Source organism: Venturia canescens, chromosome 9, assembly GCF_019457755.1.
Source record: "Venturia canescens isolate UGA chromosome 9, ASM1945775v1, whole genome shotgun sequence".
NCBI classification, from domain to species: Eukaryota; Metazoa; Arthropoda; class Insecta; order Hymenoptera; family Ichneumonidae; genus Venturia; species Venturia canescens.
In genome coordinates this window covers 14,015,286-14,032,261 of record NC_057429.1, presented here as the reverse complement: position 1 = coordinate 14,032,261, position 16,976 = coordinate 14,015,286, and the positions used below count along the sequence as shown (strand labels likewise).

At 46.5% G+C, this 16,976-nt stretch overlaps 2 protein-coding genes across 2 annotated transcripts in view; one reads left to right on the top strand and one right to left on the bottom strand.

Moving 5' to 3' along the window:
- The window catches only part of Taf9 (TBP-associated factor 9), a 100,247-nt gene that overhangs the window by 19,883 nt on the left and 63,388 nt on the right, over window positions 1–16,976 (top strand). Inside the window, exon 3 of the mRNA XM_043428794.1 lies at window positions 9,785–9,917. The gene's annotated coding sequence lies outside the window, so the exon portion shown is untranslated. The remainder of the gene's footprint in view (window positions 1–9,784; window positions 9,918–16,976) is intronic.
- LOC122416595 (uncharacterized) overlaps window positions 1–16,976 on the bottom strand; it is a 68,532-nt gene that overhangs the window by 41,017 nt on the left and 10,539 nt on the right. The gene's annotated exons all lie outside the window — the stretch shown is intronic.

Genomic DNA, 16,976 nt, shown 5'->3' with positions numbered 1-16,976 from the left:
AGAGAGAGAGAGAGAGAACGCACACCCTGCGCCAGGCTGCCGCTTATTCGCTCTTCTTATTCCATACACACATTTTTTCTTTTTGTGTGTTTTTGTGTATGTGTTTTTTTACTCTCTTTACAACTTATTTCATTTCTTTCTCTTTTTTACTGCTGTTTCGGGCAGGTGCAGCGGAGAGGCGACGGCTCGCGCGATAGGATTATCCTCTGCTCTTCGCGTCTTTCGCCTCCTCTTATTCTCTCGTAAACTGGGCGCACTGCAGCCACGCTGCTGCACCAAGGTGCTGCACTTTCCTGCTCTCCGAGCTTTGCAAAGTGGTTGCACTGGCCACCGGTTGCGAGACGACGATGTATCGCGCTGGATATATATAAATACGCACATATGCATTTATGCGCCGGACGACGAGAAAAATGAGAAAATCTTCAGGCTCCGTTCACAACGGAGAAATATCGGCGGTCAACACTTTTTCGAGTTTTTATCGCTTCGGTGAGTCGAGGCTTGCGACTGCGGGAGTCTCAGATTTAATCGAGCTGCTTTTTTTGTATTTTTTCATCAGGATTTTATGAATTTCACGAGGACCCGAGAATTCAAGTGTTTGATTTTCCGCTGTCTTTTAAAATAACGTTGTGTGACGAACATTTTTATTTTGTCACACTAAAAATTGATGCGATCGTTGTTCAAGAGACTTGACGGACTCGAAGGACCGCTTCCCGGGTCGCTATTGGTCCGCGCAACGAAAGGTTCCACCGAAGCTTCCTATCCAGTCCGTCAAATTCGTTGTAACATTTAAAAAATCGTATTGATAGCGCCAAATGATTCGACATCCCAAAGGAATTTCATTGACAGTTTAATCCCGCATTCCTTTCCATTGTGAAGCATTGTGAAAGGAGCTTAAGAAGAGAATGCATGCAGGCGTAAGGGCGAGTGCAGAAACGCTATAGAACGAGGGGCGAATGGGGAGCAGAGCGGGGAGGAAGGGCATCGCATCGGACTGCACGTGCATGTGCGCACGGACGGGCGCGAAGGAAGGCCGTCAAGAACAACAAGAAAGAAAGCTAAAAGAAGAGCTCAAGACGTGGAAAGAGAGAAGACTCGCGGGGTCGGCAAAGGGAAGGGGGAGAACGAAGGGTGCACGGAGTGCAGACAAAAAACGATGAACCACGGTGGGGGCCAGACGGGGGGCAAAAACACGCGACCGACGGGCCCCAAACCCCGACGTTCACCAGGCCCTGCAACCGACTGCGACTTCGTATAAATATATACGATGCAGTCGCCGATCTTTCTCATATTATTTCTCCTCTCGCTTTTTCTTTCTTCGGCTCTTCTTTCCTCTATCGTTATCCCCCGGCTCTCCCTCGCGCGGATGCACGTATGACGCTTTCGAACTGCACTTAAAACCGTTCGAGCCCTCGCCCCTCCTCGCATCATCCTCGTCTCGTTTCACGATCAAAACGATCCAGACACGAAAACCCGCACATGCGAGCTCTCATATTTATGTCGCTATGTGTACCGCTCCGGATTGCAAGCTTTTTCTTTCACTTCTCTCATTCGGGCTCGTCTCGAAAGAAATTCTGGAGAATCAACATTTTGCGAAAGAAACGATATGCGGCGCAACACTTTTTTATTTTCTTCACGAATTTTACAAAAGTCCAATCCCTCGACACGATTTGACAGATTGAGAAAAACCAGCTTTTTACAAATCCAAATTTCGCATGTTTCACGCTCAGACAATTTTACTTCGTTGCTTATCTTATTCCGCCTCCTTCTTATTATTCTTCTTTCCATCGATACGAAAGAGCTTCAATTTTGTCGTACGATTAACGAGTTTCTATTGCAACGGTTTTACCCACATTGGCATAAAATTTTATGATTTTTTTCATCACGATAATTGAAGTTCTTATATATGTTTACCTACGAGGTCGCGATCGTTCGAATTTCGCGAATGATTCATTCACGAACGACGCTTTCGAAGCGTGTACAATTTAATTGGCGTTCACGCCTATTCCGAGCTAACGCGTATGTGCTCACAGGCCTGCCGCCGTTTCGAATGGAATTTCCGACCATTTTCTTTCCTCATTTTTTCCTTTTTCATGTGCGCGTACCGTACGTTTTCGCGGGCCCTCGCGGGAGACGAGTTTTTCACGTGGAGCCTTTGCCAAAAAACCGCGCACGTGCGTGCGACCGAATTTTCGGAAACGGTCAATCGGGCGAGACGCAATCGAGGCTCTCGGCGAGTGTAGTTTTATGTTCGCGAATTTCCAGATATTTTGCGTCGCTTATCGTTTATTTTATAGCTTCAAATAAAGATTCGAGAAAAATGTGAAAGTTTGAGAGATTTTATGCATTTAATGTGATTCCGAAATGCATTTTTTCTTCCTTCTCTTTCACATAGCTCGAAATAAATGGGGCTTTTAAGAAAAACTTGGACATCAAAAAACAATTACAGTCGAAAGAAACGAGCGGCGAAAACCCGCCCGTAAAAATCCTTGCCTCCGAAATCCGGTTTTCATTTCCTTCCAAACTCGAAGATGAACAAAAAAACAAACGAATTTCGAAAGAGAAAAAGAAGGAAGGAAAAAATCACGAGCGGCTCCTCCGGCAGGCCGCCCTTCCCCTTCTGACCGGGTGGCACTGTCGCCAATATATACATATAACGCGCGCCATTTGGAGATACGTGGCAGGCTCCGCTCGCGGGTCAAACACGTGCCAGGAGATGCCCGGGAGCAAAGCTCTCTCTTTCCCTCGCCTTTCTCTTCCTCGCTCGCCCGCCCGCATTTTCTCGATCCAAAGAGGGAATACACTTCCACACGAGTACACATAGCCGCTTGTCTGCAGAGACGCAGCGGCGAAATAGCGGGCGTGGTGGCGCCCCCTTACGCGGATTCGTAAAACGATCGAGAAATTCTTCAACGACGCGTACGCACCGAAAAAACTCGGAGATTTTCTCCGATTGCCGCAGGCTTTTTATCGCTCGCTCATTCACGATTAGACAGCTACAAATTTGGAAGCAACGTAAAACCTTCGGTTATTGCATTAAAGTTTAGAGAAAATTCGATTTTTCTCCAAAAGAACGGTCATTCTTGTGACTCGACTTGACAAAGCAGCACGTTTCGCTCGATGCCAAAACTGGAGAAAAAAAGAACGTCATTTCCGTTTTTCTCCAATTCGCGGGATTCGGTCGCATCGAAATCGTTGAAACGAGAATCCGCGTACGCGAGACTGGCGCCTACTCGGCACCAATTTTGTCTCGAGTCATAATAAAACGAATAATAATAACAACGGAGCGCAATAATAAAGTGAATAAGCGAGCGCATGCACGGGGCGAAGGCGCGCGCGAGGGAGATTGCGGCGAGCACGTTTTCTTCATAATCGTGATACACGTCGCCCGGAAGAGACTCGCGAATGCGGGAACGAGATCGCGACTAATCGATCTCAGTTACGTCCCGTTAATTCCCGAGCACTCGACTCGCACGGCGAGTTGCCTCTTGACGCCTACGCGCCTTGCACGCGAGGGCGAATGATTATTACGAGCACAGAAATCGGATCCGATCGCTGCTTCGGTCCTCCCAATCACGCCCTCCGTGCGAATTTCGTTTTTTTTTGTTGCTGCACCGTGAAAGTGAATCCGAGTTGAAAAGCTTGGATCGTGGATTTCGGTCGCAGGCTTCATGCGGGCACGGGCCTCCGGGCTCAACCTCCATCGACGAAGGACGCGATTCTCAAGTGTAACGATCTTTTCGTTGTACATTTTGTGTCGGAATCTCGTAAAATCGCGAGGCCATTTTTCTTCCTTCGTATCGCCGTTTCATATCTTTCGTATTATTCATTTTGAGCCACCGGATTATTCACGCATTCTTACACGTGGCATAAATTTAAGCCAGCGATAAATAAAAACTCGATTCACGCTCGCCCCGGGAGCAGAGGAGGAATAATTAAAAATCGATTCGACTTTTCGCGTGTCAACTTAATAATTGAAAAAAATGATTTTCCATCTTCCTTTCTATACGCAGTTTCAAACGACGAGGACTTCGATCGACACTCGTTTTTCGCGTCTATAACAGTCTCGAGACTTTCGCCTGCTCTGTCAGCTCCATGATCGATTCGATGCTCACTTTGCAATCGAATTATTCCCGTAAGCGTGTGGAACGACTCGTCCCCTGGGTCACGAAATTCGAAATAACACTCTCCGGCATTGACATTTTCGTGCGATGCTGTGGCGCTTGCACGACCTTCGCCTGAATACCGAGGAGATGCATCGCGCGCTGTTGAAAAGAAAACGCTAAAAACCCACGGTTTAAGACTCTCGGCGAGGATTTTACAGCTCGAGTTCCCTGCCTGGAAGCGAGTCCGAAAAGTGTGAAGACGAAATTAGCAATCCGCTGATTTTCACCAGGGAAAGTATTGCTGGAAGCACGAGAGTCAAACTCTGATTTTGCCTAAAAACAAACCCGCAAAAAATTCTTTCGTTATTTCGTGATCTTACAATCGTTTCCGGCCGCGCGGTCACCGATTTGAATGATGCAACACCGCCGATCCGAGAATCAATACTTTTTCGGAAGGAGTCGCTCTTACGAAATTGCTTCTTGTTATTATTACGTAAAACGAGGAAAATAAATAATGATTTGTTGGAGTATTCGTGACCTCGTTGAGGCGATGAGAGGGCGGAGGGAAAACGTGGAGTAAGCGGAGCGTGATACGGGAGTCGGTGTAATTTATAAAGTATAAATAAATTCGCTGCGTTATCATATCAGGTGGTCGTCAAAAGAAATGTTTGATTTGTACTTTTTTGTCTCTCAATATTTGGAATGAGATCGACGAAAACGAGGGAGCTTCATCGATCGGCAGAGTGCGAGCCTCGAGAAAGCTCTCGCTACGCTCGAATGAATGCGATTCCTGAGTTTATTTGGAAATGCAAATACCGCGACGAGTGCGTGAGCTCGGCATTTACGTAACTATGACGAAAGAGTGCGCGCGCGGCGGGTTAGACACACGCGTTTTCTGATGAATGACGCGTCCTTCGCGCATCTATTGACACTTTCGCGTGGCCTTAATTTCATGTTACTTTTACGTCCCCCGCCGATGCGTGGCTACGATTATTATTCGGAATTATTCGGAAATGTAAATTAACCGGCGATAATCGACGGAGCTCGCGAGCTCAACGAGCGGATGATGGATCTTTGACGTCGCCTCGGCTCGTTCGAACAGAAATATTGGTTTACTCTCGCGAAGTCGCGAGGAACATCAATTTCGGAGTGTCTGCGAGGCGGCGAAACTTAGAATGCCAGAAAAATCTGAATTTCGGTTAAATCGAAATTTTGAAATGTAAATTAATCGATAAGCTCGAATTTCGGATCAGAACTCTCGAGTTGTTACGATTCCCCGACAGTTTTCCCGCCGCTCGAACGATCCTCGTTCGAACGGTGTCTCTGTGTCTATAGCAAAGTGAAAAAAAAACGCCATCGCGATCGTTTTGTCTCGTGCGGCGACGAGCAAACTCGAGGTTCGTACCTTGAATAAGAGAAACGTATAAACTAGCATAGGAAATGTGTCATTGACTCGTCGAGAATGACTTATGTGCGTTTAGTCGATGGGTTTTGGATCAAAGTCCCAGCGCGAGTCTCTCGTCACCGTTCGGACATTGGGAAGGTTCAACAATGGACGGGCCAACGAACCAGAGACGCGGATGGAAAGAGCGGACGTCGCGGGAGCGCCGTTATTACGTACACGAGCGCGTCTCGCGTCTCGTAGCGCACACTCGACGTGCCAAATAAATTTGGTGAATTCGTGAGCCAGGAAGGTCTCTCAACTTCGATTATCGTTTGCGGAGAAGGGGATTTTTCGTTCGATCCTTTTCTTTTACCGTTTCTCTTTCCTTTTCTTTCGCTGGGATCGTCCCCCGCTCTCGCTTCCTTCGACGAATAAATCAGACGGTGTCTCGCGTCGGTGCAGCGCCAGACTTTGACCTCGTGGCATTCGTCGTCGCGTTTCGAAAGATCGTTTCTTGTGTGTCGCGGACTGAAGGAGCATTGAAATTATCGTCTAGTTATTTTATAGGCGAAGCACCGACTCTCCGTCGAGGAGTCGCTCCTTCAGTCGCCACTTTTATTTATCGCTCTGGAAATATATTTTTTCATTCCAATCTGTCGCGTGAGTGCTGCTGACATTGCTCCACTTTTCACGCAAACGAGCGCATTCATAAAATATTAAAATAAGTCTGCGCGCTCGACTGTGTATGTATAGCGACCGATGCGGAATTGCTCAAACCTTCGACGGCGAGATCGATCGAACTTTAATCAATTTTTTATAATCGTTTCGCCATTTCGCCTCAAAAACGAGCCAACACTCACAAAATATTGCAGAAAAAAAGATCACGTAACATTTTTTACATTCAATCGCGAGAGGCGCCTGGCTTGGAAAAAAGTTTATTAAAACCTTTTCGACTGGCAAAACAAATTGGATATAGTTGAAGGATCTTGCTTTTTTTGTACCCGCAACATTGCCAATTTGGGGGCGTGGGAATGGAGAGTGAATTTTTGATCCATATGAAAATTCGGGGCTGCCTCGTTTCGTTGATACTCGACGTGTGCGTGCGTGCGCGATATGCGAGAAAGTATAAAATGTATACGTGGATGTATCCGCATGTGGGTACGAGAAGGGAGAAACGTGAGATTCGGAGCCAGGAGCGAGCGAGGTCGAGGAATACGAATTTCATGCTACGTACAAATTCTATGTTTACGTAGTGTTTGCAAGATTCTTTTACTCCTCACTTTTTTTAGTGCCCGAACGCGTGGGATTAATACGCGAGAACATTCGTCGTGAGATTATTTTTTCCTTCCAGTTTAATATAGTTCGCTTGCTTTCTCTTCTTCTCCATCCTCGCCTCCTCCTTCTTCTCTCCTCTTCGTCATTGACGTCGTCGACGTTTCCAAACACGAACACAATGTCGCTCGAATCTTACGAGTACGTTCACCTCTCTCGTGATCTGTATGGGGGACCAATTGCGCTTCGAGCATTGCGTTTCAGACACGGTACGTACAATACGAATGTAAACTCGTACAGGACCGTTCAAAATTTCATGGAATCATGAAAGTCGAGTCTCGAATCCAGCCGAATACGTGCAACGGAGTTTTTCGACTCTCCCTGAACTCCGCACTTCCGGTACATTTATCTCGAATAAATTTTCAGCTGCTGTTGGAATCCCGCGAGGCCAGCACCAGAAATGCATCGATTTCCTTGGAATTAGCCGCCATTAAATTATTCGAAAAATTCGAGTACGAAAACGTGCACGAGAGGAAATGAAAATTTCATTTTTTCGCGAGCAGGTGAATCTTTCGAGAAGCGCCTCGCAATCGAACGAAACTCTCGAAATAATCGATTGAAAAAATAGAAAAAAGATATAAAATAAATGTAAGAATCGACTCGACGATAGAACGGGATTGGACGATCGTTCTTCCTCAGAAACTTTGGAGCCCCCTGTACGTACATGTACGTGTACTTTATTATACGTATATAAAGTGTCTCCCTGCGCTTGCATGCCTGCTCTCGGTTGAGCCTGCACCGAGAACAGTTCTCCGACCCCAGGAGACGCACGAACATCTCTCTCGTCTCGTGTTCCACGATCGTTTTCGAGACCTTTGCAAATGCAGTTATCCAGTATAGCATGGCTATGTCAACCCCCGCGATATTCACGGCGATATTCTCAACTCGTATTCATATATATAAACTTGATTTAATCGTTCCCCGTCTACGTATCCGAATATATGCGCCTTCATTTTTATGCATGTAAGAATACGCGTGTGCATTAAAGTATATACGTTTGAAAATAAGAGAAAAGGTTTCTCGCGGCCGATCGCAATCGAAGCTACTTCGGCTGAGTTTCTTCTCTCCGTTTTAAAATTCGCTTTCATGCCGAGAAATATTTTATCGAGCGCGAATACGCTGCGACAAGTTCTTTCGCAATATACATTCTGGCCAGGCTCGAGAAAGAGTCAAAAGTCGGTGAAAAGGCTTTCGATTCCACGAGAGAAAAACTGTTTTTTCTTCCATTTCCTCGGGAATTAACGTTGCTCGTGATTTGTCGCGACTTTAATATACGGAGAAGCAGGTAACGAGGAGTTCCCAGCCCCTCGTGGAACATGCGGGCGAGAAAACAGTGCGAGTCGCAGATATAATTAAGGGCTTTTAAACATACAAATATCAGCAGTTGAGTGTACGAGGGCACGCGTGTGTCCGTTGTTTGTCGCACGCCCTCTCGTTCCGTCCCGGTGGGAGCATCGAGGGCACAACGCACGGGGTTTTTCATAATAAATTATTTGGATGTACCTGGGCTGCACGCAATATTGCATATTTGTGTATAAAAGCGCATGCACACACGCATAGACACAAAGAAATTTCCATGCGCGAGCATTATTTACGACGCATGGCCTGCTCCGCAGCAGCATCGCCCCCTCTCTTTTTATCTCTCGTTTACCTTTCTTTTTAGCCTCATCGTTGCAGCTCTCGCACACGAACGCATCCCCGAGTCATTCTCGTGTTGCGCGAGCGCGCTTGTTTTTCTCGCGCGGTCGCAGCGACGCGAACCCTCCTCTCACGCTCGCTCCGCCGGTGTGCACATTTGCACGGGCCTAGAGTGCATCACGTTCGCTCAGACGCTCTAGGATATACGATTACATCACGGTATAAACAGCTGGTAATAGTGGCTCAAGGTCCGGCGTGCGCATGCGCCAGAAACGAGCACGAAGAGACTAGAGAAGCGGGGACAACAAATAAGACGAATAAGTTGCTCGTAGCGCTCGTGCTTTTAGCGCATTCGCGCGAGCCACCGAGACAAACAACGCACCCGCATCATCTTCACCGTCCTTTTCTCCTTCGCGTTTCCTCCTTTTTCATCGCAGCTCGACTCGTCGTCGAGGTTTCCTCGCACCTTGTGCTAAACGCATCGTTTGGCTAGAGTCTCGTATACGCAGATCGCTCGGGCATCGGTGCCGCGGGCTGCTGGGAATCGCGGGGGCGGAAACTTCATTTTTTCTAGGATTCGAAGACCCGGCGGTCCGTTTTTAGCTACCGAACTCGGCTCGTCTATATTGAGTCGACGATCGCTCGATGCTCTTCTCCAACGAAAAAAAACTGCCTCGACTTTTTTTGACATCTCGCTACGAAGGCGGCAGCAACGATTTCAAAAATTGGAAAATAGCGCTTCGCAGATTGCCCAGCCGCTCTCTCCACTCGTCGGAAAGAGCTCGGAACGAAGTGGAGGAGCCCGCGTTAATGCGGACGGCAAAACGAGGGATACATACCTCGTGTTCACAGGCCACAGGCATTTGGTCTTGTTCGACGCGTTCCATACCACAGAGAGAGAGAGAGAGCCGCGAGAGCGAAACGATCGGCGCGCAATGAACGCTGAATTACGAGCAGGCCACATTGCAGGCTTCCGCTCTGTTGCAACGCACCGCAACGAACCTGGGGAGAGTCGCACTCTCGAGAGTCACATATACGTACGTTAAACATAGTCCAGCAACATTGCTCCGCGCGCAACGTGTGCAGCTCGCTGCAACAGAGCATCGTGTCCGCTCTTTCTAACGACGATTTATCAAACGCCCTTTAATATCGCATCGTACGATGCTGCGGGGCGAGCGAGAGAGCAAGAGATCAGAGACTGCATTGCTCTCTTAATTATGCCCGGCGAATATGCGGATTTTGGAGGGCACAAAGGACACCATGCGCGTTTCGCGATAATCGTCTCTATTTTTAAAGCTGTTTACGAAAAAATGTCTCGCTTTTTCAGGTTTTTTATGCGGCACAAAGGACGAGTCGTCGAGAGAATTGCACCTGCTGTGGCAAACAGGCTTATTTTCGAGGTAGCGGATCCGAAATTTGAGGGATTGAGGACGAAGGGAACGGTGGTAACGAAATACGCAGTGAGTTGAACAAATTTGTGAATAGTAAAAAAACATTTTCACACGATGTCGAGATCCGTGATGAGAGAAGACTCGAAAAAAAGTTTTTCGACAGGTTTCGAAGCCCCGCAAAAAGAGGCTTCACGGGGCACCCAAAGTTTCAGGTGCACCGAATGTTTTTTATAAAAATAGTAAATACTTGACGAAAAATTTGAAAAATGTGTTAAAATCCTGAGGATTTAGGGCCAATGAAACGAATCTCTCGATTTTCAGGGTCAAATATTCCATCACGTTGCACGCAGCTCCCCATAAAAGCTGGAGCTCAACCGCGCGTTAAATAGAGTATATAGGCTCCCGCGCAGGGGGATATTTTCCAGTGAAAAGAAAAAAGGATCTCTGGCGAGTGCAATCTCGAGTTTGGCACTCACTGCCAAATTCCATCACGGTCTTTTTCTCCTCCTCCCTTCTTTCATCCACCCCCCTTACGCTTCCCGAGCAACTCTCGCGTTGTCGTCTGCTGCGCTCGCTCCCTCTCTTATTCTCTCTCGTCACTGGCAGCGGCGTAGTTTATCCGTTGAACCCTTTAAAAATAGTCGTTCATTCAAGGATCTCGCGATGCCAGACGCAGGCTAGACGCAGACACCCGAGAACCGACTTTATATACCACCACACCCGGAGTTTACCCATACAAACATACGCGCATGTACGTACCAATATAAATCTATGTGCTTGCATATAATTACATGTATTTGTGAGCGAACATATGTATATGAATAAGATGCATACAGACGACGGATAGGCGTTCAGTTGCGCACGCGCCTTACTATCTTGCTAAACTTTCTCTCTTTCCTTCTCGCTCTATCTCTGTCTCTTTTTTCGTCCCTCCCTCTCTCGCTCGACTCTTACGAGAGCATCTTCTTCTCACTCTCCGTACATATACATCACGTTTTGACGCATTCGCTCACGTACTGGCGCATTCCACGCGGAATCACGCACGCCAACGAGTCCGTGAATTAGGGAGTAACGGTCTAACGGCGGTCACTCGCAGAATTGCACTCCGCGCAGCTCGGTAAACGAGACTCGCCCCCTGCTCCCCCGGGATCCTCCCTTCTCTCGCCTTCCGAAAATCAAAACTCCACATTTTTCAATTTGCTCGTGACTCTGACGTTGTTCCACAATTATTCTCTCCGTCGTTCTGGCCTCCAGCACGTCGGGTTTTTCGGTGGCGAAAATCATATATGCGATTCTCCTTCCGGGCCGAGTCCCGCTTATTCGCTCACGCAGTACATCGAGAGGATTCTTTTCACGGGACAAAAAAACTCCTCGAGATTCAAGGGGCAAAGAGTTTAGGCGTTTTTTTGACTTTTTCGAAGAGTCGAACTTTTTGGGGGCGTTGACATAGTGAGATTCGCTCGAAGAACATATCGTTTTAACGTAAATAAAGTTAATTCGCTATATTTTCGGAAATTCAAGTTCAGAGCGAAATTTCCAAACTGAAGTCACTGTTTTTCGTTACGCTTACGCTACTTCTGACTTGAGCAACGGTGCTCTGAATGGTGCGGCTGTAAATATTCGATGAGGAATCTAATCAGGTTAGAGAACAAATTTTATGATCAACGATGTATTTTAGTCGATATTCAATGAAAGTCAACGTTGAATTCAAGTTTGCAGTTATTATCGTAATCAGGCCGACTCGAAACGGACCTGCCCAGAGGAAAATACTCGGGAAATCATTTACGAGTGGAACTGAAATGAGTTATCGATTTTTTGCCTTTATTATAGTATTTTGGGGTTGAAAATATCTCGTCGTTTGATAAAAATCAAGGCAAAGAGATGGCCGATGCGATCGTTGCTGCGTGCGCTTTTCTCTGCGAGATTTCACAAATTTTCTATCCCGTTCTGCGCGACGACGAGCAATTATTTTGGCCAAGCATTTCGATTGCTAGTTCGAGGTCCGATGGACGTACGTAACCGTCGAAGCTTGATCAACTTGAATGGACTTTAATGATGAAAAGCCGAGAAAAGTGACGTCAAAATGTGCGCGTTCGCCTCACCCCGATATTCGAATTCGCCACACTCGAGGACCGTACGTGAGTTTGTGAACGAAAAGCCTCACAGCCAGGGCCTATAATTGCGAAAAGAATGCCGAAGAGAAGGCGAGCTGGCGGGGGAGAGCCGGGGCGAAAGAATTCCCAAAATTCGATCACTCACGATTTTTATTGTCTGCTCGCAAAGACGCGCGATTGAAAACAACCACAATATTCAGCGGATGATAAAAAAGAAGGAAGAATGAAGAAGAGGAAGGAGAAACAAACAAACGGAGATAAATGAAAAAAAGCGAGATCGACACTACTTTACGGACTCTCGTTGGCAAGGGACATTCCAAAAATATGTACCACTTATGTCACACGTGAGTCTCAGCGACAGTTATTTTTATGATTCCCAACATTTCTCATCTCGCTTATACGCTATACATATACAAATATCTGTATTATATTATACATTTAACACGTGTATATACAAATTAAAAGTGTGTTAAAAAAATACATACGAATACATATACGAAAAGATGTAAATAGATGCGGCGGGTGTATAGCGCGAGGGGCTCGCGAGGGAGCAGATTCGATAGCGGTCTTCGCGTAGTCAGTTCCTTGCCAAGAATTTCGTTTTTGATTTGAGAATTCTGAGCGCGTAAAGAAATCCTCTCGGCTCGTGTGTTCTCCCGGAATTTCGTGAGTCGAAAAGTTATATGCGCGTGTTTCTCTCGTTTCGCAGGCTCTCTTGCCAGACGATTTTCATTTTTATTTTTCTCCTGTCACACCGTTATACATACGGTGGATTTAAGTGTACACACGTACGCGAGATCGCTCACGCGAGTGTGTGCGTGTGTATAAAAATGTATACGTTCTCACCGTATATTATTAGGAGCGTTCTTTTTTCGAGCAGGAACGCAGCGCTTTTCGGATATATATTTGCTAGACGTACAAAAGTACAGAGTTCAGTGACCGGATGGCGTGTGCGCGACCTGTGACCCGGTACTTTTGTACTTGGCGTCGATACATATATTTTTATAAATCCGCATTTCGGAGGTGAACGGGCGGAACATTTTCGACAAAGTATAGCCGCGAGTCTGACCGTTCGGGACCATCATTTTTTTACTTTTTTCCTCCTCCGCTGGAACGAGCCCACGATTTGAAAAGACTTGCTTGTCCGGGGTTGTTTCGGCATGTGAAAGAGATTGGAGGTCTTGTTTTTTTGTGGTGGTGCGTCAGGCTTGAGAAATATGAGGCGCTTTGATTGTTGCGGGGAGCTCGAATTCGCTGATTCGAATACCTTTTTCTTCGTGTTATTAAATATTTTTGATCGCGCTCGATGCGAACGATGATGTAAACAGGGCTTCGGATGAGCCAAGGAATCCACGAGGAAAGACTCTTTTTCCTCAGAATTGTCAGGGAAATCTGGTCTTTCGGTATTTTGTGGGGCGATGACGCACCCCGATATGCGATACGTTTTTGCGATGAGGCACTGCTCTCCCTCGCAGTGTGCGTTCGCGTTGCCACTGGTCGATGCCCCAGTATACTCCCGTGCACTTGGCACCATTTCCCTCCGTCTGTATCCAGAGCCTACCCTGATGCGCCTACCCTCCCTCTCTCCACCCTTCCCCTCGTCCTCTCTTTTTCTCTCTTCGCCTCGCTTCCCTCTCATCGCACTCGCCCTCGGTAATGCTAAGCTTCTCCTCATTCCTGGATTTCTCCTCTTTTCAACCAGCACTCTCCGTTGCTCAGTGTCGTCCCACACAGCATCCCTCGCACATCCCTCTCTGCCTGTACCACCAGCACTCGAACGACCTCGTATAGACAAATGTGTGTTCCATGCTTTCACGTACACGTCATAAATGTTGGCTTTCCCGCTGCCTCGCTGCCTTCCTTCCTTTCTTCGTACCAACGTTCAATCGCTTCATTTCACATTTCTATCGTTCTTTTGTCGAGTCGATAGCTACCTTCGAGTCGACTCCTTTTTTCTCGTTTTCCTTTTAATCGACCAATTGCCATTTTTCAATCTTTTTTTCGTGTCAATGGACACGAGTCTTGTTTTTCATTCATTTGGAACCTTGTTTACACGCTTTTGCATCGCTCTCACAGTTCCAATTGCGTTTTAAGCTGCTGGAGCACTTGCTTTTAGTTTTTTTTTTTTGACAGTGCAGTGTGCCAATTATCATGGACCTTAGAACACCGTTCTATTTCATCAAATCATTCGTTTTCGTATTTTTTCAACTGTTTATTTTCTGGATCGTCAGTTGATGAGGTTTTGGTATATAATTCTCGAAATTACAAACACTGAAAGGCAGGGGACGAGAGTGTGAAATTGTATTTATTACTCTTTTCGGGGTTTTTTTTTTATTTTTATTTTTTTGTTTACGACACACAGAAATTGGGGAGTTCACTTCGTCATTTTCCTGTGACATGTGACACGGGTCGCCAGGAGAAACTGCGAGCGGCGCGTGACGTTTTGTGAAAATGACACGAGGCTCGCCAAAATTGAAATACATATTTGAATCCTCGTGAAGAATTCACTCGTCCATGGAATATTCTGCCTCAACGAAAAATAATTGTCTGCATAATTTAGCTCGTGTCAGGTGTTTTTTTGAATTCATATGTTGGAGCAGGAACGTACCTGGATAGGCAGCAACGTTTCGTAGTCGGCCCGCGAGAATATTTTGGATAAAATGCGAGAGCCAAGTTATTCCGTCGTGACCGCGCGCAATTGAAGCGATACCGAAAAACATTCGATCGCGTCCGATCACGTCCGAGAAATATTTCATAATGAACGCCGTTAAAAGTGAATTCGACGATCATCGAGAAAAATGAAAGTACTCGCCCCATCCCTGACGTTGACGCGCGGCAGCTTTCTTTCCTCTCGAATACGTTTGATGAATCGACGTGATTTGATATGAGCGATCAAAATCGATATGGCTACGACGCCTGCATCGATTTGCTCGTTTAAGCAACCCTGCGAGACTACCTCAATAACGAGGGGAGAGAAAAATCGAAGAGCTCCAGTCTCCTGGGTGTACATAACAACTGTATTTTCCCTCTCCCTCTCGCCGCGCTCTGCTTTTGACAAAAGAGGAGAGGAACGCGGAGTAGAAAGGCAAGAGAGTCGAGCACATACAGGGGTGCGCCGACGAGTCTCGTTGTAGCTATGTAACAATTCTCCCTGAGTGCACCGAGTGCACTGCGGGACTCGCCCATCTCGTGTCCTACATTTTGCCACAATCCTAGCCACTGCTACTGCAGCTACTCCACACACGTACGCGCACACGGTGACACACACGTAGAAAAGCACACATGCAAAAACGTACGTGGATACATAACGAGCGAACGTAACGACCTACGTAAGTAAACTTAGGATCGATCGCTCCAGCACGTTTCAGAGCTAGAGAGCGACCGAGACAAAGAAAGAGAACGAGAGAGAGAGAGAGAGAGAGAAGCCGAGATGAAGATAAAGATGGAAGAGTTTCTTAGCCCATAATATATGTACCGAGAGAAGCAGCCGGAGTCGGAGCTCGACAGAGCGAGACTATGAATAATTACAAGGAGTCTAATAATAATAATGACTGTCTGCGGAGTTTGAATAATTGCTTAAGAAGTTACAGGTGTGTAATCCAGCTTGAGCCTGTGGATGTCGATTCCGACATGCACACATCGACGTATCCTAGCACCACAGGGAACAGTCATCATTTACGTAATGCACGAGATTTTCCTTATGTTTAATTGGCTTCTTTATTTTGCTGCTTCTCCCTCGATTCATTGCCAAAATAGGCGTGTGCGCCCAATTATTTTTTCAGCTACGATACAGCAATTAAGTGAATTTGTTGTGTTGCACACTCGCGATAAGTAATAGCGACGTTCGTTCGCGTTTAAACATATCGCAATTTCGGTATTTCCAGCATTGCGATTACTCGTTATTCGAGAGACTTTTCTTTTCTTTATTTGTATCGTTATAATTTTGGGAGAACGAAAGTAAAATTTGGCGCCGAGGTTCCGAGGGAATCACCGAATTCACGCACGTTTTAGTCAACCGACGCTCTCATCGACAACACGAATCAATTGCAAACGCGCGAAAACTACGCTCATCCAATGCATTCGGCTCGAACCAGAAATCGAGTGAAACGGGAGCGGTACTTGCCGCAGGCCTCAATGAACAGCGAACAATCGATTTTCGAGTTCCTCAACCCGATAATGAAGCTCCCGAAGAATTCGCATCGGAAAACGCCAAGACAAAAGCGGATTTTTCCGGAACGTTCCGGGCGCAATAATCATAAGAATTATTTATGTTTTAACACTCATTAAGGGTCGACGAAGGAAAAACGTGATCGTGAATGCCTCGCGCAGCACGTCGGTTATTGCGGTTCCGACAGTCCGCGTACCGAACGAAGCCATTGGCGCGGTTCGCTTGATTTTTATTTCACGGAAAATCGAATTGATGCGAGATACGATTGTGAGGAAGCATAAACCGAAAACAGAGCTATCACATCGCTCTCGGATCGGAGAAAAAGAAGAAGAGATTGGAGAGAGCGAAAACGCCGCGCGTGTCATGTCGACCGTCAAGGAGTTCCAGACGCACGAGGTCAGACGGAGCTCTCACGCGCCAATGCCGACCGAGGAATCCGTATCGGCAAAACAATAATCGGACTAAATATCTACCCGTCTGGGAAATCGTGTCGACACGCTTCTTGGCCGATCTCCTTCGGTTCCTCCATCACAGACGCACACTCACGTACGATATTTCTTCCTCTACTTTTTTTTTTGTTTTTATTCACGCCTTATATATCTCTCGCTTTATTCCTATATGAGTCAGTCCACTCCAAATCAACACGTGTTCGTCCCTCTCGATGCGGCATTCCGCACTTTTTTTTCATCGCTCGCTCACAACCTCGGGATCCGTGTAGTTTTTTTTCGTACTATTATTTCTACGAGTATAGCTAAGAAACATGGGATTGTAGACGCTTCGATCAATTTTCAAATGATTTTTTTTCCTCGCATGATTCCTCGTCTGATTTTCAACATCGTACTTAAC